A 23,094-nucleotide genomic window follows, 5' to 3' on the forward strand; every position below is an offset into this window, starting at 1 on the left:
GACTTCCACTTCCCTTCTTTCTCTCTTCCCCGCAGGGCCCCTCCATGGAGGGTGTTCCCAAGAGTGCTCCTTGGCTTACCTGGGTTTTAGCCTGACCCAGAATTCACAGGCAAGAGTGTCCTTTTTTTTTTTTTCTTCATAAAAAGGTGGGTTGTTCTCTGGGACCCACTATCTAGGCAAGATCTAGTAACTTCTTCTCTGAAACCCATTTGTTAAATGTCCTTTGTGTGGTCTTTTGGAAACCTGGGCAGCAGGAGTCTTTGGGGGTAAGCAGTGCAAATTATGTAGCCAGTTAAGATTCTAGGAGCTTCCAATGGCCACTGTTGCGGGTAGGGGGAAGGGCCAGGGAATGAACTTTCACTTCTCTGGGATTTCACAGGAGGCAGGCCCTCCTCTTGGTGCTTCTTTTCCTTCTACGTCAACCTAGCAAATGTCTCCTCACCTTCCTGTGCCCAACTCACCTGTCACCTCCTGGACATCCTTCCCAGAGGGGCTGCACTTCCACCCTAACTGAAGCCCCAGTGACTGTGGAAGACTGGCTTTTCTCCTGGTAAAGGGCCCCAGCGACTGGCCCAGGAGAGGTCCCAGAGGTGCCTGGGGTGCAGAAGAGGGCCTGGTGGAACCAGAAGCCTGGCCGGCTGGAGTAGATAAACCCCCAGCCCACTCCTCCCTGCAGGTGACTTGGCTCGGCTTCCCCAGCCAGGCGGACAGGAGCCAAGTGTATGTGGTTCCAGAACTCGGGCGAGTCCCACGTCAGGCAGAGGTGAGAGGGCCTCAGCAAAGCCTGGACATAGTGAAAGGGTATCTCGTTGAGGGCACTGACGTGACTCAGGGTATCGACTCTGCACCCTGGCTTTGTGGTTTCCCACCTCTGCCATTCCTTTCTTTGTGACTTCAGAATAGTGGCTTAACCTCTCTGTGCCTCATTTCCTCATCTGTAAAGTAGGGACAATAGAACTTACCTCACTAAGAGATGAGGAATTCTGTGAAGTATGCCATATAAATCCTCACACAGAGCCTGAAACGTGGTTAGTGCTCCATGCGAATGGATTGATGGTGGGCCAGCAGGCAAAGGTGAGTGATAGAGCTGGTTCCAAAGGCTGTGGCCACACAGGGGAAGTGACATGGTTGGATTGTCATTTTTAAAAGGGTGTGGGGGACAACAGGGATTGGGGGTAGGCTGGATTTGGGTTTCATCTGAGGCAATCCCAAACAGCTGGTGATTAGAGCTCCGTGGGCAGGACATGAGGTGAAGGCCACACTCTCTGGCCAGCCCGGCCAGCCCCTGGTTGGTGGCTTCATGCTGCCAGCATGTGCCATCAGCTGTCAGTCAGCAGACTTCCAGGGTTACACGGGCACAAGGCAGGTTTGGGGCTGGCTACAAAGACCTTGAATGTCAAGCCCAGCTCACAGCCTGGCCCTGGCTATGCAGAGCTGGGATTCCACGGTTCCCATGCTGCATGCCTATCAGTCTTCAGCACCAGCTGAGAATGTACATCCCCCTCTCCCTGCCTGGAATTTGTTGCTTATAGCCCCTCCACCCCCAAGCTTTGCAGCCTGCCCTGACCTTGAAACCCCTACCACAGCCTGGAGCTGAAAATAGTCTACAGCCCACCGGTCATTCCTGCCCGAGGTAGAACGCTGCCTGGGTGAGCAGGATGAGGCTGCTGTCCTGGCAGACCCTCTGAGCAGGACTTTCTTTCAAGCCTCAGTTCTGCTACAGACCTGCCTTATGACATTGGACAAGTCACTGCCCCTCTTTGAGCAGTTGTTCATTGGTCAAGGGGGTGGGACAGGTTAGGGGTCACAAACTACAATGATCTCAAGGGCCCCACCAACTCAGAAGCTTGGGGGGGTGTATCCCCACTGTGCAGGTGAGGAAACTCAAAGCACAGAGAGGTTAAGAAATGTATGCAGGGTCACAGAGCTATTGGTGCAGTTGGAATTCAGCCTAATTTTATCTGACACCATTATAAATATGTGTTTTCCCCACTACATCGAATCGTCTGTGGCAAGCACTTTAGTACCTACCAGAGTTTGCTGGGCGATCCATTCACCTCCTCAGCCAGAATTTGTTATGCTAGACATCTGGCAGTAAATCTGCATTTGAGGACCTGGGTGAGCAAAGCCCCAGGCTCACACAGAGGTAACAGAGTCTCCAGTGTAGAACATGTTAGGTGGATGCCATCAGTAGGTGAAAGGGAGGAGCTGGGAGGATCAGCTTCTCCCTGATGCTGGAGGATGCAAGCAAGGGAGACTGCCTGGAGGAGGGGGCTAGCTCCCTACACAGTAGAGTGGAGGTGTAGGGTCTTCTTGGGGTCTCTGTACAAGTTGGTGGGGTGGATCAAGAGTCTAGCTGGAGAGAAAGATTTGTTCAGCCACAGCTGGACGCAGGTGCTGAAGTAGCTCCCGAGGGCCTCAGAGGCTGTGCTTCAGAGCTTTACCTTGATCCTACAGAGAGTAGAGAGCCAAAACGAGCTGTGCAGCAGCAATAGCTCCTCTGTGAAGGCTAGGGGGAGAGAGCTGGCCTCCCCTCACCTCTTCAGCACCATGGCTCTTCTGGAGTCTGTTGTGGACCAGGGGCTGGAGCTCTATCAGAAGAAAAGCCAGCCTTCCACAATGCTGAGCTGTGAAGCTACCTAGGGTGGAGCTCAGGTGCCACCTTCTGTTGCCACCGTTTGTGCCCCTGCCTGGGTTGGAAGGGAGACATGGATGAATCTGTTCAGTGATGTGATTGGGACAGAAAGGCCCAGAATCCAGCTCAAGGACAGAGTATCATCATGGCAGGTGTAGGAGGAGAGCAGGCCAGGCAGGGGGAATCCTTCCCATGGTGGGGGGCAGGTCTGGGTCCCTCCCCTGGGTCTCCCGAGGTCCAAGGGGATCCTCGCCAATAGTATGTGATCACCCGTGTAGGTGTGCAGGGCTGCATATGCACTCCAGGCTACCAAAGGGTCTTTCCCAGGACAAGCTGGGGTTGGTGAACTACACCTTGAAGGGTTCTGCCAGTGTTACTCACCTCCAGGTGCTTCTCCCTGCTTGCTCAACAGGCACTCACTGAGCGCTGGAGTCTGAGGACAGCCACGCCCATACCCTATGTCCCTGGGTCCAAAGCCCCAGTGAAGTTGCAGGGAGGGAGCAGACATTGAGTGGGGCTACAAGGGCGGCATCTTTATTTGAATCACAGCATCCTGGCCACCTTTAGGAGGAATGGTCTTTAGAAATTATGTGACCCAACCCCTCCTGGTAAAGATGGGGAAACTGAAGCCCAGAGATAGGAGGATACACCCCAGTGCCTCCCAGTGTGGTACTCCAGGATTTCAGCTGAGCTCACTGCTACTGAAACTACTTTGGATGCATGACAGGTGTAGCTGCTGGCGGGGTGCAAGACTTGCAGCAGTAGTGACCTAGCCTTGGGACATGATGTTTGCAAAAAGGCAGGACTGACCCCAGAGGGGCAGGGACCTCAGAGAGTATGGCCAGGGAAGCTCTGGGAGTCTTTGGAGATCTGCCCAGAACCGGGACTGAGAACTGCGTAGGGCAAGGCAGGCTCAGACCTGGCTCTGTTTGTCCTGGTTTGTATTCCACCTCCTACAATCACCACCTCCTGCAGAGCCTACTACCATTAGGGCTTCTCTTCCCATCTGTTTACCCAGAGAGCTGAGTGAGGCCACAGCAGAGAGAATGCTCCAGAGTCAGGGCCCAATTTGAATGCTGACAAGATGCAAGGGAATGAAGAAGGAAAGCGGACCTGGGAAACCAGGGGCGATCCACATTCAATCTTTGGTACCAGGGACAAGTGTGTAGATGCTCCAAGTGACTAGAGGGCAGGGAGGGCTTCCTGGAGGAGTTGGAGCTTCAGCTGACCCTGAAGAATCAACATGACTTTGAACTGAAACACATTCCAAGCAAAGGGACCTTCAGGGCCAAGGCCCAGAGGCAGGCATACCTGGGACAGATCAGTGGGGCTGAGGCTGGACAGTGAAGGAATGAGGCTGGAGATGCCCCCTAGAGGCCAAATGGCAGAAGGAGGAAGTATATACTTTGCTTCTGACTTGCTGAAAGTCCCGTAGTCGATCCCTGCCCTACTTCCGTGTTTCAGTTTCCCTTGGATCTCCCTGGAGCTTCAGGCACCCGGCAGCCCCAACAGAGCAGTGCCTCAGTGGAAAGTCTGCCTTTGGAAAGAGTGTGGGGCACGTGCCAGGATTCTAGGTTTTTCTCCCCCAGGAGTCAGGCAGCTGGCTCAGGACACCACTGCTAGACCCAGGGCTTCTCTCTGGCTGGGGAGGGGTAACCGCAAACTCATTGGTCTGCCAGCAGTCTCACCAACAAGGGTGGAGGGATTTTAGGCCCCCAGGGCACACCCACCTATGGGCTAAGGATCCAGCTCCCAGAGTGGACTTCAGAGCTGAGAGTTTGGGGTAGGCTTCCCCTCTCTGTCCTGCTTCTAGGGAAGGACGTGGGTGGACTCAGAGACCAATGGAGAGGAGGTGTCTCTTTGAACCCTGTGATCTGCTGTGGGCCCTGTGGGTGCCAAGTACCCCTGGGGATGTAGCCCCTCGCTTGGCTCTGGGCTTAGCCCAGATTGTATTCGCTGAGCCTCCCTCCACTAACCCGTGGCAGCCTCTCCATCACTCTCTCCTTTCAGGAAGCCACAAGCTCTTGGATTTCCAGTATCTAGGATTGTGCAAATTCTCCCAGCAGCCAGCTCAAGCGCTGTCTGCTCCAGGCTGGACCAGGAGACACTCGGGACGCCCAGGATTCTTTTTTGAACAACACTGCAGCCTCCCCCACGGCACGAAGGGCAAGCTGCACACATGCAGAGCTTCTTTGTGACTCCAGCTCCTGTCACGACCCTCATATCAGTGGCTTAGCAGGGGCCCGTTTTCCAGAGAAGGAAACTAGAGTCAGAGAAGGGAGATAGGAGACTTGGCCAGGTTCACACAGCCAAGCCAGGACTCAAGCCCAGGATTCCAGGCTGCTAGTCAAGCTCCTTTTGAAACTGAGCCAGTGTTTCTTGTCCGGGGCCCCCAGACAGGTGGGGCCAGGACTTGGGAAGAGGAGTTGGGGGAAGAGAATGCAAGGGGTCGAGGATCTGGAGGGCAGATGGCCAAATCACTGTCTCTTCTCCTCAGCTCCAACTACCTTAATTAGCTGGGTCCGCCAGTGGCACTGACATTTACCTGGTGTGGAGGAGGGCCTCCTCCCTCTTGAATCAAGGTGCTAAAAATAACTGGGCCCAGCTTCCTGGGGCCGCTGCCCAGCCAACACCAGCCCACCTGCCTCAGCGACCTTTCTCCTGGGTGCTGAAAGCTGATTACTTTGTGAATGTGCAATTCCTGTGCTGAGGACTTCCTAGAGGTTGGGACAGTGATGGCATTGCATGCTCAGCTCCTGAGACTGGAGAAGGGTCCCTGCAAGGCTTATCTGCTCCTGAGGTATGGGGTGATGGGCCACTGTCTGAACACTGGCACCCACCTCTTTTCTCCCTGGGTGCAGCACCTGCCAGGCTGGCCATCCTATCCCTGGGCACTTGGGCCCCTCCCTTGAGCTGCCGGAGTTTCTCTGGGGCTACCTGGACTCTTAAGTGGACAGGGAACTGTGCTTCTCATCCTCAGAGCTACCTAGTGCTCACCTTGAGTCCAGTACCAGACCCAACACAGATGTAAAGTCATGGCTCATGCCCTCGCACTGCGTGTTCACCTGTCACAGCCAAGAGGAACCCAGACTTTAGAGCTGGATAGGTTGAGATCTAGCTGTGCGATCTTAGCCTCTATATCCTAATCTTTGAGATGAGCAGCACAACTGACCTTGTGGTGTTATTGCAGGGATTACATGAGGTCATGTGCAGAAAGTGCCATGGGGCAGTAGGAGGCATGAGCATCTCTGGGGGCTTTCCTTTCTCTTGCTGTATAAATAGACCCTAAAAGTCTAATACATTTGGTTGGTGTATTGGGACTAGAAGGGGGAGGTCTGCCCAGAGAGGCCTGCAACCCCTGCCCCACTGTGTTTGTCCAGTTCCTGCCCTGGGCAGTGTGACCAGAATCCTGTCGACATTGGCCTACATGCCCCTGGCTGTGGGGTCATTAGCCCAGAGGAAGTGAAAGTTGTTTTCTAGACTTGCCCACTCTCAGAACCAGAGCCAGAGGCTCAGCTCTTCCACACCTCGGTTTCTCCATCTGAAAGTGAGGGTAATAATGACCCCTGACCCAAAAGCATTGTGAGATTAAATTAGGTGCGTGCATGCAGTACTTAGAATGGGCCTGGCACGGGGTGAGCGCTCGGGGTGTGTGTAGCAGTAACAGCAGCAGTCGGTGGCAGTAACAGCCACCACCTGCCGATTGCTGAATGATTAGGATCAGATGCTGTGTCAGATGCTAAGCACTTTACATACATTGTTTAATCTTTATGGCAACGATACACAAGGTCCTCCTATAAGCTCTGCGTTCCAGATGAGGGAACTGAGGCACAGAGAAGTCGCACACAGTCTGAAAGTGGTAGAACTAAAACCAGATCTCAGCGTCAGCCCTGCCAGGGTGACCAGCCATTCAGGTTTGCCTGGGACTGTCCGGTTTTAGCGCTGAAAGTTCCACATCGCAGAATCCTCTTGGTTCCAGGCCCACCAGGACAATTGACGTGCTCCGCTCCTAATCCCGCTGGACACCCTGACCCCTCCTTGGCTCCAGAGCTGGCTGCTGCACTCTGGACTGGGCCCCCTCCCACATCCTATCGATTCCTTTTCCAGCCCCATCATCTTTGCTCAGCCTCTTTTCCCTTCTCCTTCCCCTCTGCCAGCTCGAGGGGCATGGGTCATGCCCGGTGGGTCCCAGGCTGCCCCTCACCAGCCCTCAGTCTCCTCATTTGCTCTGAGGGCTTTGGCACCTCTGCTCCCTGCTTTCTAGAGACACTCTGGAAAACGTCCTTAAAGGAGGGAAGGCAGCGTGAGCCCCGCCCCCAGCCCTGGCTCAGGCAGCCTGGGGAGATTGCACTGGCCCTTCCGGTGCATTGGTGCATCGATGGAAAGCAATGCTGACAAAGGGAAAAGGTCAGCAGAGGGACAGAGGGACTTAGTGGCGGCCTACTAGCCAGCAGTGCCCTCCCCCAGGTCAGGACTTCCTAGGGGGAGGGGCCCAGTGTTCCTTGGGGCTCTGCTCAATTCATAATGACTCAGGCAACGGCTGGGTCAGTGTAGCAGCTGGGTAGGTGCCTGAGTCGGGCTTGAGGCCTCTGTCTCCCTCACCCCCACATCTGGCAGTTGGCTCGACGCCTTTAACCATCTCTGGCTCTGTGTCCCGCTTAGCACCCACACCCTCTCCTGGCATTTAGGTCTTACCATCTTCTTGCCTCTCAATGACTAAGCCCTTCCCAGCCCTCCACTACCCTCCCGGGCTTCCCACTGTCATCAGGAATAAAGTCTGAATTCTGAGGCTGGTGTTAATGCGTGCCTGAGTTCAGTGGGGCAGCCCAAAGCTGCCGGTCCTGCCCCAGAACTCGGGTCTGCTGTCCCTACCCCCACACAAGGGCTGGCTTCTCCTGGCCCTTGCTCCTTGCCTGGGCGTCTCTTCCCTCTAGGAATGCCTTTCTAGGACCTACTCCATCACTTTTCTCCACAGGCGCCCCTACCTGGGGGCAGGAGAGGTGGGGGTAGGGATGGAAGAGGTCGTGTGTGAGGTAGCTGTGCATCCTGAGTGCCCACCCAGCCCTGCCCCATGTGCCATCCTCACCTAGGCTTCAGCACTGTGCTCACTGTGAGCAGGATGCCAGCCCGATGCACTGACCACTCTATGCCATTCCTCAGACTTGCCCTTGAACTGTCTGGTGCATCTCAATACCAGCTCCTGGAGGGGAAGGCAGGAGCTGGCTGTCTCCCCAGCTTACAGGGAGCACAAACTCTGGGATCTGACCCTAGCTTCATCACTTTACTAGCTGTGTGACCTCAGACAGTCACTTAACCCCTCTGAGCCTCAGTGGTATCATTTGTGAAGTGTGGGTAATAACAGTTCACTCTTCACAGGATGGTGAGGTTCAATGAAGTGACACATGTTTAGTGTTCCCAGGGTCCTGGAACATTTTGAGGATTAATAAAGTCAGCTCTCATCATCATCATCATCATCATCAGGGAGGCTGGTACCATATCCAAAAAATGAGGACCCTCTCCTCCACATGGGCACCTCCTGGCTATTCAGACCCTCCACTTCTGCCCCTCTGTGTCCCCTCTCTGTCCTTTGTCCTTTCCCAGCACTCCTCTCCCATATTTCTGAAATCCCCAGGAAGGCCAGCCCTCCCTTGCCTCTGATTATCACCTACCTTATCCACCCTGTTCCCATGGAATGCCTTTGGAGCTGGGGCTGGGATTTATCGTTTCCCCCATGACCTCTCACAGGTCCCTAGAGAACAGTAGGTGCCTAATGAGTTTGTTGGGTTGAAACAATGTTCACCGAGCCAAAGTCGCTTCCAAGAACAACACAGCAATGACTAGCCAGGTCTGTGGGCCCATCTGAAGGCTGTTGAGGGACATTTTGAAACCAGACCTGAGCCACCTTGCACCGGGGTCACAGCAGGTTTGGGGGAGGTGCATGAGGCTGGGAAGGGCAGAGGGCAGCACTGGGGTTGGGCCTCCCTGTCCTTTGAGCTGTTGCTCCCTCTTTTGTTTGACCCAGTCCTTTCCCCACCCCCACAGTTCTCTGTTAAATTGTGTTATTATATTTAAACAAATCAATTCCATTGCAGAGTTTTTCCTGTCCTAATGATGAGTTTTCAGCACAAATGCCATTGATTTTTCACAGCCCTGAAAACCAGTTGATGAACAGCACCAGGGTTGTCTTTGGAGAGGTACTTAGAACATTTCTGCAGAGCCTCTTTTACCAGCCATGCACTGCCCCATCACCACCCATCCCCCACCCTCACCCCACATGTCACCACCGCCTGCAGTGGGGCCGAGACTGCGTGACAAAGGGAGACCCGCAGTGCCCGCCAGCGGTGGAATGTCATCGCAAGAGGCCCAGCCCCTTGCGCTGGTGAAACAATCATAGTGGAGATTTTTATTGATTCTGGCCTAAGGCAGGAGCACAACTTACAGAACAGAGCAGTGGTGCGGTGTGATCCTTGTCTTCCTTACAAGTTCAGAGCACACCCTGAGCGTGACAGCCGCTCGCATTTCTAGGCCTTGATGGGGCTGCCTGTCACACTGTTCTTTTAAAGGGGTGGTTCAGAAGGTTAGAGCCTTCCACACTGGGGAGTGGGAAAAAGTTCCCTTTGTGAAATCCTTACAGCCTCCGGGATCAAAGGCAAGACTAGCTAAACCACTAGGCAGTGCTTTGCCTTTCAGATCACTGTCAGGAGCAAGGTCTTGTTTGACCTTTCTAATGACCCCAGGGCTTGGGTGGGCAGGCGTATTTGTTCCCAGTTTAGAGATGGGCAGCCTGAGTCAAGGGCTCAGTAGAGCTGCTGGTTCTGAGACCAGAAGCTCTCCAGACCCGGGGTGCAGCCTTTGTGTTCCTGTCTGTCTGACAGGGAAGGAAGCTCCTCTTACTACCAACCAGCATTTTTGCTCCCCTTGACCCACCCCTGAGCTTTGTCTGCTATGCCCAGATGGTCACGTGGAAGGACCTAAGTGGTCATCACGTAGGGGTCTTGACTCACTGCCTGCAGCACACCACACAGCCTGGGAAGGAGGCTGGAGTGAGGCAGGGGGGCTGGGCAGGGGCTGTGGCAAACGGGAGAGTGCCTGCCTCACCTGAACCCCTAAAAGTCACAGAGGTTTTAATAACCCATGTCCTTAAAACTATACGGGCTGGGGACAGGACTGTGGGCTGAATTTGCCCCTGCCTCTCAAGAATTCTCCTTCAAGCCTTTGTTTTGGAGACAAGAATGTGTGGCCTGGAGTTGGGAGTGGCTCTTCAAGGTCACAGCACTTGGCAGTGGTAGAACTGGGGTTTGAGCCGAAAGGGGGGGCAGGGAGGGGTCAATCAGTCACTGCTGCCTCCCTTCCCCCCAGGCTTGGTGAAGCTTCCCCAGCAGTCAGAGTCGGGAGCAGGGCAGGGCAGGGTAGGGGGCGCTGGTCTAGGGGAGATAGGCCCCTCACTCAAGAGACCCAAGAGGTCCCAGTGAGCCCCCTCTTCCCTTTACCCTCGGAGCCGTTACCCTGCCTCCCTTCCCCACAGACAAACCTCTTGTCCCTCCTAATCAGGTTAGCCCCCTGCTCCACGCTTGAAGCTCTGCTGAGCTGCACCAGCTGCCTCTAACAGCCTGTCCACCAGGCCCTTTCCCTGGTTCTGGGGCCGGGGGAGGGGAAGCTGAGAAAAGAGCTGTGGGTGGGAAGGGTGCCCCATTCCCTCAGTTTAGACCTTTCCACGGCTTCTAGGATCAAGTCCAAACCCTAACCCTGGCATCCAGGACCCATTGAAATGAGACCCTGCTTATTTCTTCAGCCTCCACACCCCAGATGCTGTCATTCCTGCAGTCTCAGGATGCTATTTGCCACCTCCCTGCCTTTGCACATGCAGGTCCTTTTGCTGCTTCCACCTCAGAAAACTTCTACGCATCCTTCAAAACCCAACTCTTGGGCCGCCTCCTCTCAGGACTCCTGCCCCTATACTTGCACTAGGTGCTCCACTGGTCTGGAACTTAACCATTAATCCCACTGTTTGGGTGCGCTGTTCCTAGACCTGGTTCCCTTTGAGTTCCTAGAGGGAAGGGAGAATATTCTAGAAGAATATGCCTCTGAGTGCAGCATAGAGAACCGCTCAGTGAAGAAACAGGGCCAGCAGAGAAGAGAGGAATGGGGACCAGGAGAGGGAAAGAGAAAGACAGGAGTGTTTGGAACAGCTGCTCCAGCCCCTCCGCACCACTCCAGCCTACTTCCTGCCCAGGAGGTCATTCTCAGCGACACATGCGGGGCCTGAAATAGACATGTGGGGGCCTTGGTGGTACAGTGTCACAGCCCAGTGCTAAGCAACGCCCCTGACTTATTGGCCACTGAAGATCCCTCTCTTCCCAGGGCCCTGCCCCTGCAGCTCAGACCCCTCCCCCAGCACTGCCCAGGCCTCGCCCCTCTGTTCCTGCTAACTTTGTTTTATAAATAAACTATATAAATAGGCTTCTCTGATTCCTCGGAGTACTGCAACGTTTAAGGACTGGGGCACTGCTGCAGGCATAATTGTACTACCGAATCCATCATCTGCCTAATTACCATTCATTTTGCATTTATTTCTGCTAATTAAAAAGAGAGAAACTCCTAACAACTTTTACATAAATACTATATTTGTTCTGTGTTAAGATGGGATGCTAATTTGCTGGTGATTAGCTGATTATCTAATTTTATAGCTGTCACACAGGATGGTCCTGTCTCCCCTTCTCACCTTCAGATGCTGCTCAAGGCCCCCAATCAGGTGTCGGAGGGAAGGGTCAAGGGAGGTCCCCCTGGGTTGTTAGAGGGTCTTTCTGAGACTCAGGGGTCACCAGGAGCACTGCATGTCACTGAGGTTTGGAGGACTGCAGTCTGACTGACAGATATGGGAGGAACCTTTGGCTCATTCTCTGTTTTTGTACAGATGTAGAAACTGAGGCTCAGAGACATCCAGCATCCCCCCACCCCACCCCCCAGTAAGACAGTGGAAGAGACAGACCCCTAACCCATGCATCTGGGCTACTCCTCCAGTGCTGGTTCTCAATGTATGGAGCTGTTGTCAGGGGGAATGTTCAGGGTAATAGCTTTATCTGCAGCAAGAGAAATATCTGGACCAAATCCCAGCCCAAGTGAAGGAAAGAGGTAGCCCAGTCTGAGCCTTTGGCAAAAACCAAACCCTCTTGTACCCTTCTAGGAACCGGAGTCTCCTCCCACTTTCCCATCCAGCCCAGGGCTCTGCTTCCACAGCCCCCTGACCCCACTCACCAAGCTTCGATCCCACAGCTTAGGCCAGCTTCCCCAGGACCAGCCTGCACCCAGCCCCGGGCCTTGTGCACTGTGGACTGTGAGGACATGCACAAGGATGTGAATTCCAGATCTTAATGCTATGTATTTTCATCTAAATTGGAAAAAATATGTAATTAATACCTCAAATCTGCAATTTTGCAGACAATATTGCTTTGGTTAAGTAAAAAGAAAGTGATTGGTTCAAAGTGATTTAGATAACAATGTGTAAATAATTTAGATGGAACACAGGATGTGGCTTACAGTATCTAGTAACTGAAGTTGGGGACACACTTAGGGAAGGTCAGAGAACATCAGGTCAGGAGACCAGGCGTCGGCAGCAGGGACCTGAGGGCAGGATTGGCCAGTCCCTGGCCTGGCCTGTAGGTCACCACTGCACCATCCCATACCCAAGCCAACAGTGCCCCTGATCATGCCCTTCTCTCCCCAGCCCTGCAATCAGTAGGAATTAGCCCACCACAAGGGAATCATTTGCCTTCAGAAACCATTTAAATGGGTCTGTGTTTTAGGGAATCCAGGAGGTCAGACTGTTCCATCTCACCCCACGTGATGAGGTGCAGATGAATGACTTCACGGCGACTCCCTGGCTGGCCCAACTCCCCAGGCATTGGTGGTCGAGACCCTAGCTGACCCTTTTCTCTCTCTTTTCCTGAACAGTCTGAAAACAGCCAGTTCTAGATGTAGAGGGAAAATGGCTTTGACTAGGCCAGGTGTCACCTAAACAGCCAGAGAGATCAGAGGTTAGGGTCCTGGGCCTGGCTGCACTTTCTGGAACTTCAGACTCCTTCTCTGTAAATGGGAGACTGTCATGCAACCCTGGAAGGAGTCTAAGGGCCTTGTGCAAAGCGCCCCTCAGAGAAGCACTCAATGCAGCTGGTGGTGAACTGATAACCCGCCCAGGGCCCCCCTCGGCCACCCACCCGCCGCCACCGTGTCTGTGCGAGGTGACCCCACTGCCGCCAGAGATCTCCCGCTCATTTGCCCTTTTATCGCCCTGCACACAATCAGGGGAAGCCTGGAAGGCCGCGGGGGCTGGGCAGATGGAAAACAAAGAGAGAAAACAAAGGCACTGTTCCGAGGAGGCCAAAAGGCAGGGTGCCTCCTCCCTCTGAGGTCTGGCCAGCCTGGCCCACCAGCACCTGGCCTTGGTCCCACCCAGGCTGCTGGTGACCTGCCCCACCCCTACAGAGGCCAGCCTCAGACCTCACATGGTGTCACCACTTGCTGGTGACCCTTGACAAGTCACTTCTCCAAACCACCCTTTTCTTATCTGTAAAATGAGAATTGGACAGCAAGCTGCATGACCTTCATCAAGCCCCTCCCCCCACCTGTGGTCCCTTTTGGGCTGGCCCAGTTGATGCCTATTTCTGCCCGTAGAGAGGACCCCAGCATGCCCTGTGCAGAGTAAGGCAAGCAGAAGGCCGTATACTATCAGGATCTTGGTGCCAGTGTAGTGTGTAAGCATTCGTGTGGAATTGAGGAATGGTTTAATCAGAACAGGGCTTACCTGTGTGTCTGCCCTTGGTGGCTGCTGCTGTTGGAGCCTCCAAGGGAGGGAAAGCTCTCCTGGGCCCTCCAGAGCAGTAGCAAGGAGCAATGGCTGAGCCCCCAACGGCACCAAGGCCAGGCTACCTGGGTTCATATCCTAGCTGTGTGACCTTGGGCTGCTTTCTTAACCTTTCTGTGTCTGTATTCTCATCTGTTAAAATGGGTATAGTATCTACCTGATAGGTTGTGGTTAGATTAAATGAGTTGATTCACGTAAAGTGCTTCAGATGGTACCAGATAAAGATCCATTAGTGTTAGGTACTATTCTTGTCAGCAGTTTTAAAACTCTTATTGATTAGAGGTGGGCGTATTGGGGCACCCATGGAGCTTCAGCCTCCAAGCCCCTCCCCTGCACTGTGCCAGTCAAGGTGGGAATTTCTCTGGCAGCTGTAGAGGGTTCTAGGTGGGAGGGCACCAGGTTGCTATGAGGTACATCTCTGTAAGCATTTCTGGTAACAGTTTAAAGGGGCCTGGATTGCTAAGGCTCTGGGAATTTGTTGTCATTTATTTTCTCATTCTAAATATGTGTTTGTAATTTTATATATAGTTCTAAAGAGGACCTCCAAAGTAGTGTGAGCTTCAGGCCCTGCCAACCTGGACCGCCCCTTGCTTATTTTCTGTTACCATCAGTGTATTTGCAGGCTGGCTCTTTCCTGCCTGCTTTTTGCCCCAGAAGAAGGAGGGCCTGGGCCTGGGGGCTGGAGGGGCCTAACTTCTCTCCCTGTAGACAGCCATGTTATGTGCAGGCCTGCCTCTGAGCACCCCATACTGCAGTCCACACCCCACAGCACAGGTTGAGGAACCTCGGAGGAGGGCAGGCAAGGAGAGTGGGACTCTCAGAGAAGACCTCCTGAAGGAGACCCCAGATGTGCAGGTGTCCCTGCCCCTGCGCTGTGAGCTAGAGCTCTGTCGCCCTCCTCCTGCCCACTACCCTAACCTGTGTGTGCCCCAGTGGGCAGGCACAGGGGGCTGTTGGGGCCGTGGGAAGCAGGTTGCTGAGTTGGAACAGTTGCCCCTGAGGCTGTCACCAGGGTGGCTGGCTGTGCGCCAAGCCCTGGGTTTGGTGCCAGGTAGAGGCCCAGGATGGCCCTTGCCCTCAGAGCTCTCGAGGTAGCTGGAACCACAACATTCGCACCTGGAAGGGTGAGGAGTGGGTAGGGGGTTGTGGTGTTGGCCTCTCTGCCTCAAAACTCAGAGAGAGGAGTCAAGAGAGCCCCGAGATCGTGAGGGTTGGACACTTGGGAAGGCAGGGGGCCCTCGTCTGGGGAGGCTCCTAGAGGAGTGGGCGCCTTGGGCCCTGGCGCCTCCACTGGCAGCAGGCCTCTTGCCCTGGGCTCTGACAGGGACATTTATAACTCACAGCTGTGCCGTCCTGGGCCCAACTGACTGTGGTAAACCGATCTGGCTTCAGGAAGTCTCTTCCTGAGGCCACTCCCCACCCCGACCCCACACTCTCCTTCACCTCCTGATACCCACATCCTGTTCTCAGCAGGAGGGGCAAGCAGCCCCGGTACTCAGCCAGGGGCCCAGTAGGGGTCTGCAACCTGTGGGCAGAGTTGGAGAGGTCAGAGAAGCCAAGTAAGGCCTGAGACTTTCGAGGTGGGCCTCTGGGATCACCAGGATCTACCCCCCAAGGCACACCCAGCAACACCCAGGCACACAGAGAGCCAGAGGCCGCTCGAGAGCCCTCAGGAGCTGAGGACCAAGAGCTCAGATTGTGGAGCCCCGTGATGTGTCCTGTGCTTCCAAATCTAACTAGAGGGGATTATACTTCTAGCCCCTGCTGACCAACTCCAGCCTGGCAAGGGGCAGAGGGGCACCAGAAGCCTCAGAGAACACTGGGGAGAGGTGCCATCTTAGACCCCAGGCCTCGGCATGGCCTGCAGCCCTGCACTGGGACACCCCATCCTGGAACCAAATTCTTCACAAGGCCGTGCCCATTTGCCCAGATCCCCACAGCAAAGTTCATGCTGGGGAAAGGAATGGTCTTGCCCAGTGTTGGCAAGAAAGGACCGTGTTAAAAACCTCCAGTACGCCATGGCTCTGACCCCCCTGGGCTCCCTTGGCCTTATTTGCTAACCAGTTCTTGGGTCCTGTCAGCCAACTGCCCCTCCCCATGACTCTCCTTCTCCTTCTATACAAGGAAAGGATCGATAAACAATAGTGAGTTTGCCAGAGCTCTGCCTTCATAACTCTGGTAACCTGTGAAAAGATTCTAAAATTAGTACCTGAATGAACATATATTTTTGTTTCCTTAGTTAAATTTTTATTAAGGTAGATTAGAAATATATAGCTAGCATATCAAACCTATTATTTCATGGACATGACTGCTTTGGACAAGACCAGGTTTATTGGAGCTAAAAAAAAAAAGTGAGTTGACATAAAGATAAATATTAAGTCATCATACAGATAGGACTCAGCTAGAACTCAGCTAGGACCAAGAGTCACGAAGGGCACAGGAGAGGCCTAAAGTTTGACGAAAACAAAATAAATAATGACTGGGGCTCTTCTCTGCTTTAAACTCTGTTTCTGGGTCTCCTCTGTCAGTTGTCAGCAAAAAGTCTATCCCTGCATGCAGGAAGAGACAAGGGGGGAATGCAAGCTGGTTTTGCCAAGGAGGTGTGCACATATATAAAATGGCTCCAAGTGTTGGTCAGAGGTCTGGTGAGCAATTCATAATGAGGAAAGAATTCAGGCAGAGGTCAAAGAGTGGCTTTGGAAGTGGCTGCCGTTTGTGAAAGATAATTCCCAGGAGCCAAGCATGGCCCAGAGAGGAGAACATGGCCAGGGGCTCACAGGCCCAGCTAAAAATACCCCTACAACTTCTCCTTGTCCCCCTGCCTGGGGGCCACACAGGAAGGCCATGGCTTTCTGCTTTTCTCACCAGGAAGAAAAAGACAACACAAAGTCCCTGAGCCCCAGAAGAAACAAAACTTAGACATATTTTTAAAAATTTTAAGACTCCTCCTAGAAGGAGTTGGCTTGCTTGTTGGAGTACTGCAAACTGCGATAAATCAGGCATCCCAGGGAGCGCTTAAGTGGCCCAAGAGGCCAGCAAGATTAGCCTAGCAGTGGGGGACAGGTTTGGGAGACAGTGGACTGCTGTCTGCGTCCTGGCCGCTCACACATGTCTGTCTCTCTCCCCGTGTACCCAGGACAAGGAGGACGCCGTTGGCATCAGACTGATGCTGGGAGGGGTGTGAGAAGAGCCGTGGTCCATCTGTCAGCTGCCAGTCCTAGAAAGGTAACACCAGACCCCCGACAGCCTGATGCCCAGGCTACACTGCCATCTTCCCCTGAGCTCTGGCCAGGGGCAAGGGTGTCAGCCTGTCCTCCAAGCCCTTCCTGACCCAGGCTGCAGGGTTTCTCTGTAATTCCATGTGTGCAGCTAGCACAAAATGCTTCTGTGCTTCAGTTTGTCCATCTCTAAAATGGGTACCCCCAATTCTCAAAGATTCTGTAAATCAGTTTGGCCTCATTTTTATTTGGAGTTAAGTCTTATTAGCAGCCTGGCCCGGTTTGAACTCTGGGGGCACAGCCAGGGATCCTCACCCTTGTGAGTATAGCATTAAGGCCACCAGGTCAGCAGGACCAGTCAGGGCTTGGGAAGAGAGGACTTTCTAAAGCAGACTTGGCTGGAGAGGTGTCTCACTGGAGATGTCGCTGAGGCAGTTTTTGAAACTCCAAAGTGATTTCCCTGGCAGCTCTGCGTAAGAATTATTATCTATATTTTTAGATCATACGACCAAGGCTCGGGGACGTTAATGGGCTCGCCAGGGGTCTACAGCAAGCTCTGGCCACATCAGAGCAGCTCAGCTGTCTCCCATCTGCCATATCAGCTTCTATGCTTTCACGACACTACACTGGGCTGGCCCATCCTCCAGCTATTGATCCCAAGCAACCACTGGTCTTTATTTTGTGCCTGTGGTGGACCTGTCCATCCACTCATCATTTATCCACTCACCTACCCATCTAGCCATCTGTCCAATCCTCCCATTCAGTCACTCTTCCATTTACTCACTCATTCATTCATCTACTCATCTACCCATCCGCCCATTCTTCTAACCATCCATTTACTCACAAATTCACTCATCAAACACTCACTGCTCTTAACACCAGGCCAGGCCTACCCTAAGGGCTGGATTTTAAAGAGGGATCAGACCCAGCCCTGCCCTGAAAAGGTGCAATCTGCGATGGAGGGAGACACATGATTCCAGAGCCAGACCCAGTTCCACGAGTTCAGTGCTCAAGGCTTGTGTAAGTGTCTTTGCCTGCACAGGGGAGGGGCCATGTGCTGGCTTTGCAGGCAGGCATTCAGGGAAGACTTCCCAGGGGAAGTGGCATTGTTCATTTATTCATGCCCCAAATGTTTACTGAGAAAATCTCCTTGCTGGGAGCTGCTTGATGTTTTGGAGACACAGCAGGAAGTAAAACTGACAAAATTCCCTTTCCTCGTGGCGCTTACATTCTCCTGAGGAGGCATGGACAGTAAATACCCCAAATATGATATTTGTCAAGTGATGTCAAGTGATGCTAAATTTTAAGAGGGGAAATTAGGCAAGTAAAATAACAAGTCTACAGTGTGGACTAAAGTGTTCTTTGACAAAGGATGGTCAAGGAAGGCCTCTGACAAGGTGGCATTTGAACAGAGACCTGGATGCAAGAAGGGAGGGAGCTGGAATGTACTTGGGGTGTTCAAGGATGTAGCAGAGAAGTCATGTGGCCAGAGTGAAGTGAGGGGTAGGAGGAGAAGGCAGAAGGATCCTGGGGGACCCACTCATGTAGAGTGGAGCCCGGAGGTGGCTTGAAAGCTATGGATCACACCCAGGGAGGGCTGGTGGTGACTAGGCGCAGTAGGGGAAGAGATGGGAATCCATCGAAGTCTGAACATATTATAAAGGCCTTGCAGACAAGCTTGTGGGTCAATCAGAGGCAGACGATGAGAGAGGAGTGGGAGAGTCGAGGGAGGCTCTTGGGTTTGAGACAGGAACCACTGGAAGAGCAGAGATGGTCATTTACTCAGCCGAGGATGACAGCAGGGGAGGGCTGAAGGAAGCCGAGGAGTTGTTTTCGGACGAGTTAAGTTTGAGGTGGCTTTGAGACTTTCAAGTAAAAAGGTTGAGTCGGCTGTTGGATAGATGAGGGTGTCTGGGAGGCAGAGTGTGTCCCAACTGGAGATATATATGGGGTAGCTGTCATGTATAGATGGTGTTGCAAGCCATGAGGTCACCTCAGGAGGCAGTGGAGATGGAACAGATCACAGCCTGAGTCTGTGTCACCAACATACAGACCCTGGAGGGAGAGAAGATGCGGTGGGGGCAGTAAGCAGATGGAAAGCGGCAGCCAGGGAGGGAGGAGGAGAGCTGAGACAGCGGGCTCTTTGTGGATGAGGAAGATTTTGCTGGCAAAGAGGGAAGACCACGTGTCCGGCAGAGGGAACAGCATCGACGAAAGCTCAGAAGCCTCACTAAATGAGGCGCGTGTGGAGAGAGGTGGTAGAGAGGGAGAAGGGGCCAGACCAACTTCCCCCTCTGCACCTGGCCACACAGAGACCAAGGCCCATGGGTGCCTGGCTGAGCTGTGTATTTTCCCATGCCCACGCTGGTGGGCGCTCCTCGGGCTGAACTGAATGAACTTCTTGCCCCAATGTCCACATACTTTGCACTTTCTTTTGAGAAGCTTCACCTACCCCTCCTGACCTCCTTCCTCCCCTCTGGAGCTCATGGGTCCCTGAGACCTCCTCCTTGTCTGGAGTGCTTGTTAAAAACACTGGGTTCCAAAGGGTAGCTGCCTGCAGGGGGAAGGGCACCCAACACCTTCCTATTGAATCTCCAGGCACTGCCTGGATATCCTTTATCTTAAAGAAACTAGAAACTTACGGACTATGAGTGTGTGTCAGAGCTGCCTGCTAGCATTCACCATGAAGAGCAGCCAAGCTCACTGCCTTTGGTGTGTGTATTGGGGGGAGGCATCCATCCTTGTGTGTCTGTGGTGTTTCGTACATAGCACTCAGCTCTCAGTGGAGAGAGTGGCCGCGGCTCAGTCAGGGGAGGCTGCAGAGAGGAACCGCTGTCCCTGAATGAGCCTTTAAGATGGGCAGGTGCTCAACGTGGTGCTGTAGGTGGGATGGGAGGTGGAGAAGAGCAGGCAGACCGCCAGGGGCTTGTAGGCACAGTTCAGCCCCACTGCCCAAGCGGCCTGATGGGGCTGGGATGTGGCAAAGGCTTGGGGGACTTTTCCACACTGAGAACAGCGTGGAGCCCAGCAGGGGCTTTCTGACCCTCCAGTCCCTCCAGGATATGTGCCTCTGACTCTGCTTCAGGGACTGGGGAGCCATGGGAAACCACTCTGATGATGCGTGGCTCCATGGCAGGCTGCCATGGGTAATCTAATTAGTGTGCCAGGCAGATGAGACAAGTAATCCTATGGCTGAGACTCCCTTTTCCTTAAGCCTGTCCCCACCCAATCTCTCTCTAAATCCTCCCACTGCCTGGGCAGGAGTGGACTTATCCCCACTGAACAGATGGGTAAATCAGGGCCAGAGAGGAAGAAGCTGGCATGATGCCACAGCTAATAAGTGGCAAGGTAGAGCTGTGAACCAGGTCCGAATCCCAAGCACTCTTACCACTGCCCTGCACCATCTCCTGGGCTCTTCTGCAGGACCCACACTCGCAGGCACCTTCATGTAAAACACCTCTCCAGCTTCCTCATTTTGTAGATGAAGAAACAGAGGGCCACAGAAGGTAAGACACTTGGCCGTGGCCACACAGCAAGTCAAGGGTGAAACCTATTCCAGAATCTGATCTGGCTTCCTGTGTCTACCCACCCCCACCTCCCATTAGCAGGCCCAGAGGTCCTGTCCTGGACCCTGCCCACTTCCTCTTGGAGCAGCCACTGCCTGCTGTTCTCCCCTGGCCTTTGGGGTTCCCTTAGGTTGAAGGCACCAAGTTCCTCATCAGAAGGCTCCATTGTGCCTATTGTTTAAATATAGATTACTAATGAAATGGCTTTTCATTGCCTTCCCAGTGAATAGTTTCCGTGTAAAGTTAATTTGCAGTGTTATGTAAATTCTGTTTAACTTCAATCAAGTTTCTAATTATGTTTTTACCGCAGTAATTCCCATTTGATTTGTCATCTCCTGTTAGGTATTTAATATTCGGTGGGCGGGTATGCCTTTCTCTCTGTCTGTCTCGGTCTCTGTCTGTCTCTGTCTGTCTGTCTGTCTCTATCTCTCTCGGTTTTTCAAGGCCCTCTCCTTCCCTTACCACCCCCTGCCTGTCTGTCTTTCTCCTTCGATCCTGCTTCCTACATCCCCTGCCCCTTCCCTATAGATCATTCCCCTTCTCCTCTCCTGTCTCCTCTCCTTCCTTCCTTCCTCCCCTTCCTTCTCTCACCCAGTTGCTCCTTCTTCCCCTTCTGTTTGCCTCTGCTCTCTGGCTTTGCTTCTTCCCTTCCTCCTCTCCTCCCTCCTTCTTTCCTTCCCTTTTTCCCAGGGTCATCTCCCATCTTTCTCTATTTCTCCTTCTCTCTTGCTCTTCTATTTCTGTTTTTTTCCTGTCTCTCCACCCTCTCTCACCCCACCATAGCTCTCTCTCTCTCTCTCTTTGTTTGTACCCTATGCTCGCCCCTTTCCCACATTTTCTTCTCCCTTATTTCTCCACCTCTTCCTCTTCCACCCTAGAGCCCTTCACAGAAACCACATGCAGGGGCTTCCCAGTGTGCATGGGCTACATGGGACAGATGGAGGATGGGAGGTGGGGTTGCTGTGTGTGTGTGTCCCTGGAGAACCTGGGTCTAGCCTTTGGAAGCCTGGCCGAGAGCTCTGTAGAGGACGGGCCTGCGCCGGGGCCTGCACACTGGGAACTGGTTACGAATGTGGATGAGGTGGACTTTGTGGGTGCAGATCCTGACCCACCCCTCACCGACCCTGTGGCCTTCAGGTTGCTGATCTCTCATCCATAAAATGGGGTGACAACACTACCTACCTCGTTGGGTTGTGGTGAGAATTTAATGAAATAACATAAGAAGAAGGACCTAGCAGAGGCCTGGCTGGAATTGGTTTTTATTTGAGAACTCTTGGCCATGCCCCTCATTTCTCTGAGGACTGCCCGAGGTGCGTCTGCAGTGAATCGCTGTGCTGCTAGGGTCCTAGGGATCAGGCCTGAAGCCAGGGCAGGATGGAAGCCGGTTCAGACCCCCATAGAACTGGTGGCAGTGGTCCCCTGGAACCGGGCAGGTCACAAATGCCTGTCACGATATGTGGCCTCCTTCTCCCTGAGTGGGCCAGTCTCAGTCCAGGCTGTGATGACAGGCCTGCCATTTTGTGGAAGCATCTGAGGCACAACCCTTCCCCTGCCCCCCAAAGCTAGAAGAGTCCTCAAGACCCTGACCCACAGACCTTTCTCAAACATCAGACCAAAGGCAAACCTGTTCCTGCGAAGTTGGATGAAGCCCCCTTCCCCACCCTTTCTCATCCCCTGGACGACCCCAGGGCTGGGCCGTGTTGTTCAGCTGCAAAACCCCTGCTCCAGGTACAAGGTCTTGACAGGTCTGTCCCTGTCTCACTCAGAGACAAAGCCTCAGCTCCCCTCCTGCCCCACATCCAAGCACCGGGCTCTGTGACTCTCCCTGCCGTCACAGCCGCTGGGCCTCCACAGTTTCCCAGCAGGTAACTGCCCTCTGGGTTGGGAGGGCGGGCGGGCGGAAGGAAAGCACTGGACAGAGGTCCAGGAGGTGTCTGCTTCTCCCCCACTCCCTTCGATTCCCATCCAGCATGTCCCTGGCACATCCAGGAAGCAGAAAACAAGTGTTTGGAGAAGGCATTCTTTTGGGTGAGGAAAGGCAGGCCCGTCACTTGTCCTTCAGAGACATGAAACCTGAGCTGGCCCAGTCCCTGCCCTTCTGGGCCACATGACGGCCTGACCTGCAGTGAGTGGCTGCAAGTGGTTGTGTGTGTGTGTGTGTGTGTGTGTGTGTGTGTGTGTGTGTGTGTGTGTGTATCTGTGTGTCCCTGGTCTAGGAAACCTTAGCCAGTCATGTGGCCACTTTCCCTGTTTGTTTGTTTGTTTTTTTTTTGGTTTTTCAATTACAGTTGTCCCCTTTTCCCCTAATTTCTCTCCCCCACCCAACCCACCCCCTCTCCCGCAATCATATCCCTCCCCTTTGTCCATGTCCATGAGTCTTTTATATGGGTTCTTTGACTCCCTGTTTGTTTTTAAGTAAGCAGTTCAGGCTGGCTGCAGCCAGGTGGCAAAGACATGGATCCAGGGCAAGGGGCTGCACTTGTGTGGGTGGTGGACATAAGGATCCCCGGGACAGAGGACAGCCCTGAGCCAGGTACTGCAGTTTTTAGGCCTCTGGGTTTGGTGTGAGGAGGCCTAGCCTGGGAATGGCCCTGCTCTGATCCTCTGCCCGCCCTCAGTTTCCCCCACCTCCATCTGTCAAGAAAAGGTATTAGACTTGCTGACTACAGAGAACCCTCCCAGCCCTGAAACAGAGAGGGCAGGCACTCTCTGTCCAGGAGAAGCTCGAAGAGGCAGAGCCCTGGCCAGAGAGAGGGGCATGTGTGGACATGGTCACTGTCTGTCGTGTCCCCTAGAGTGGCTGCTGAGTCCTGG

The 23,094-nt window shown here is 53.6% G+C and overlaps 1 long non-coding RNA gene across 1 annotated transcript in view; it reads left to right on the top strand.

Moving 5' to 3' along the window:
- LOC150010339 (uncharacterized) overlaps nt 1-23,094 on the top strand; it is an 86,458-nt gene that overhangs the window by 49,326 nt on the left and 14,038 nt on the right. The window contains exon 3 of the long non-coding RNA XR_016511400.1: nt 16,633-16,721. This is a non-coding gene — a long non-coding RNA (uncharacterized LOC150010339). The remainder of the gene's footprint in view (nt 1-16,632; nt 16,722-23,094) is intronic.

This window comes from Furipterus horrens, unplaced genomic scaffold (assembly GCF_987537825.1).
Source record: "Furipterus horrens unplaced genomic scaffold, mFurHor1.1.pri manual_scaffold_5, whole genome shotgun sequence".
Taxonomy (NCBI): domain Eukaryota; kingdom Metazoa; phylum Chordata; class Mammalia; order Chiroptera; family Furipteridae; genus Furipterus; species Furipterus horrens.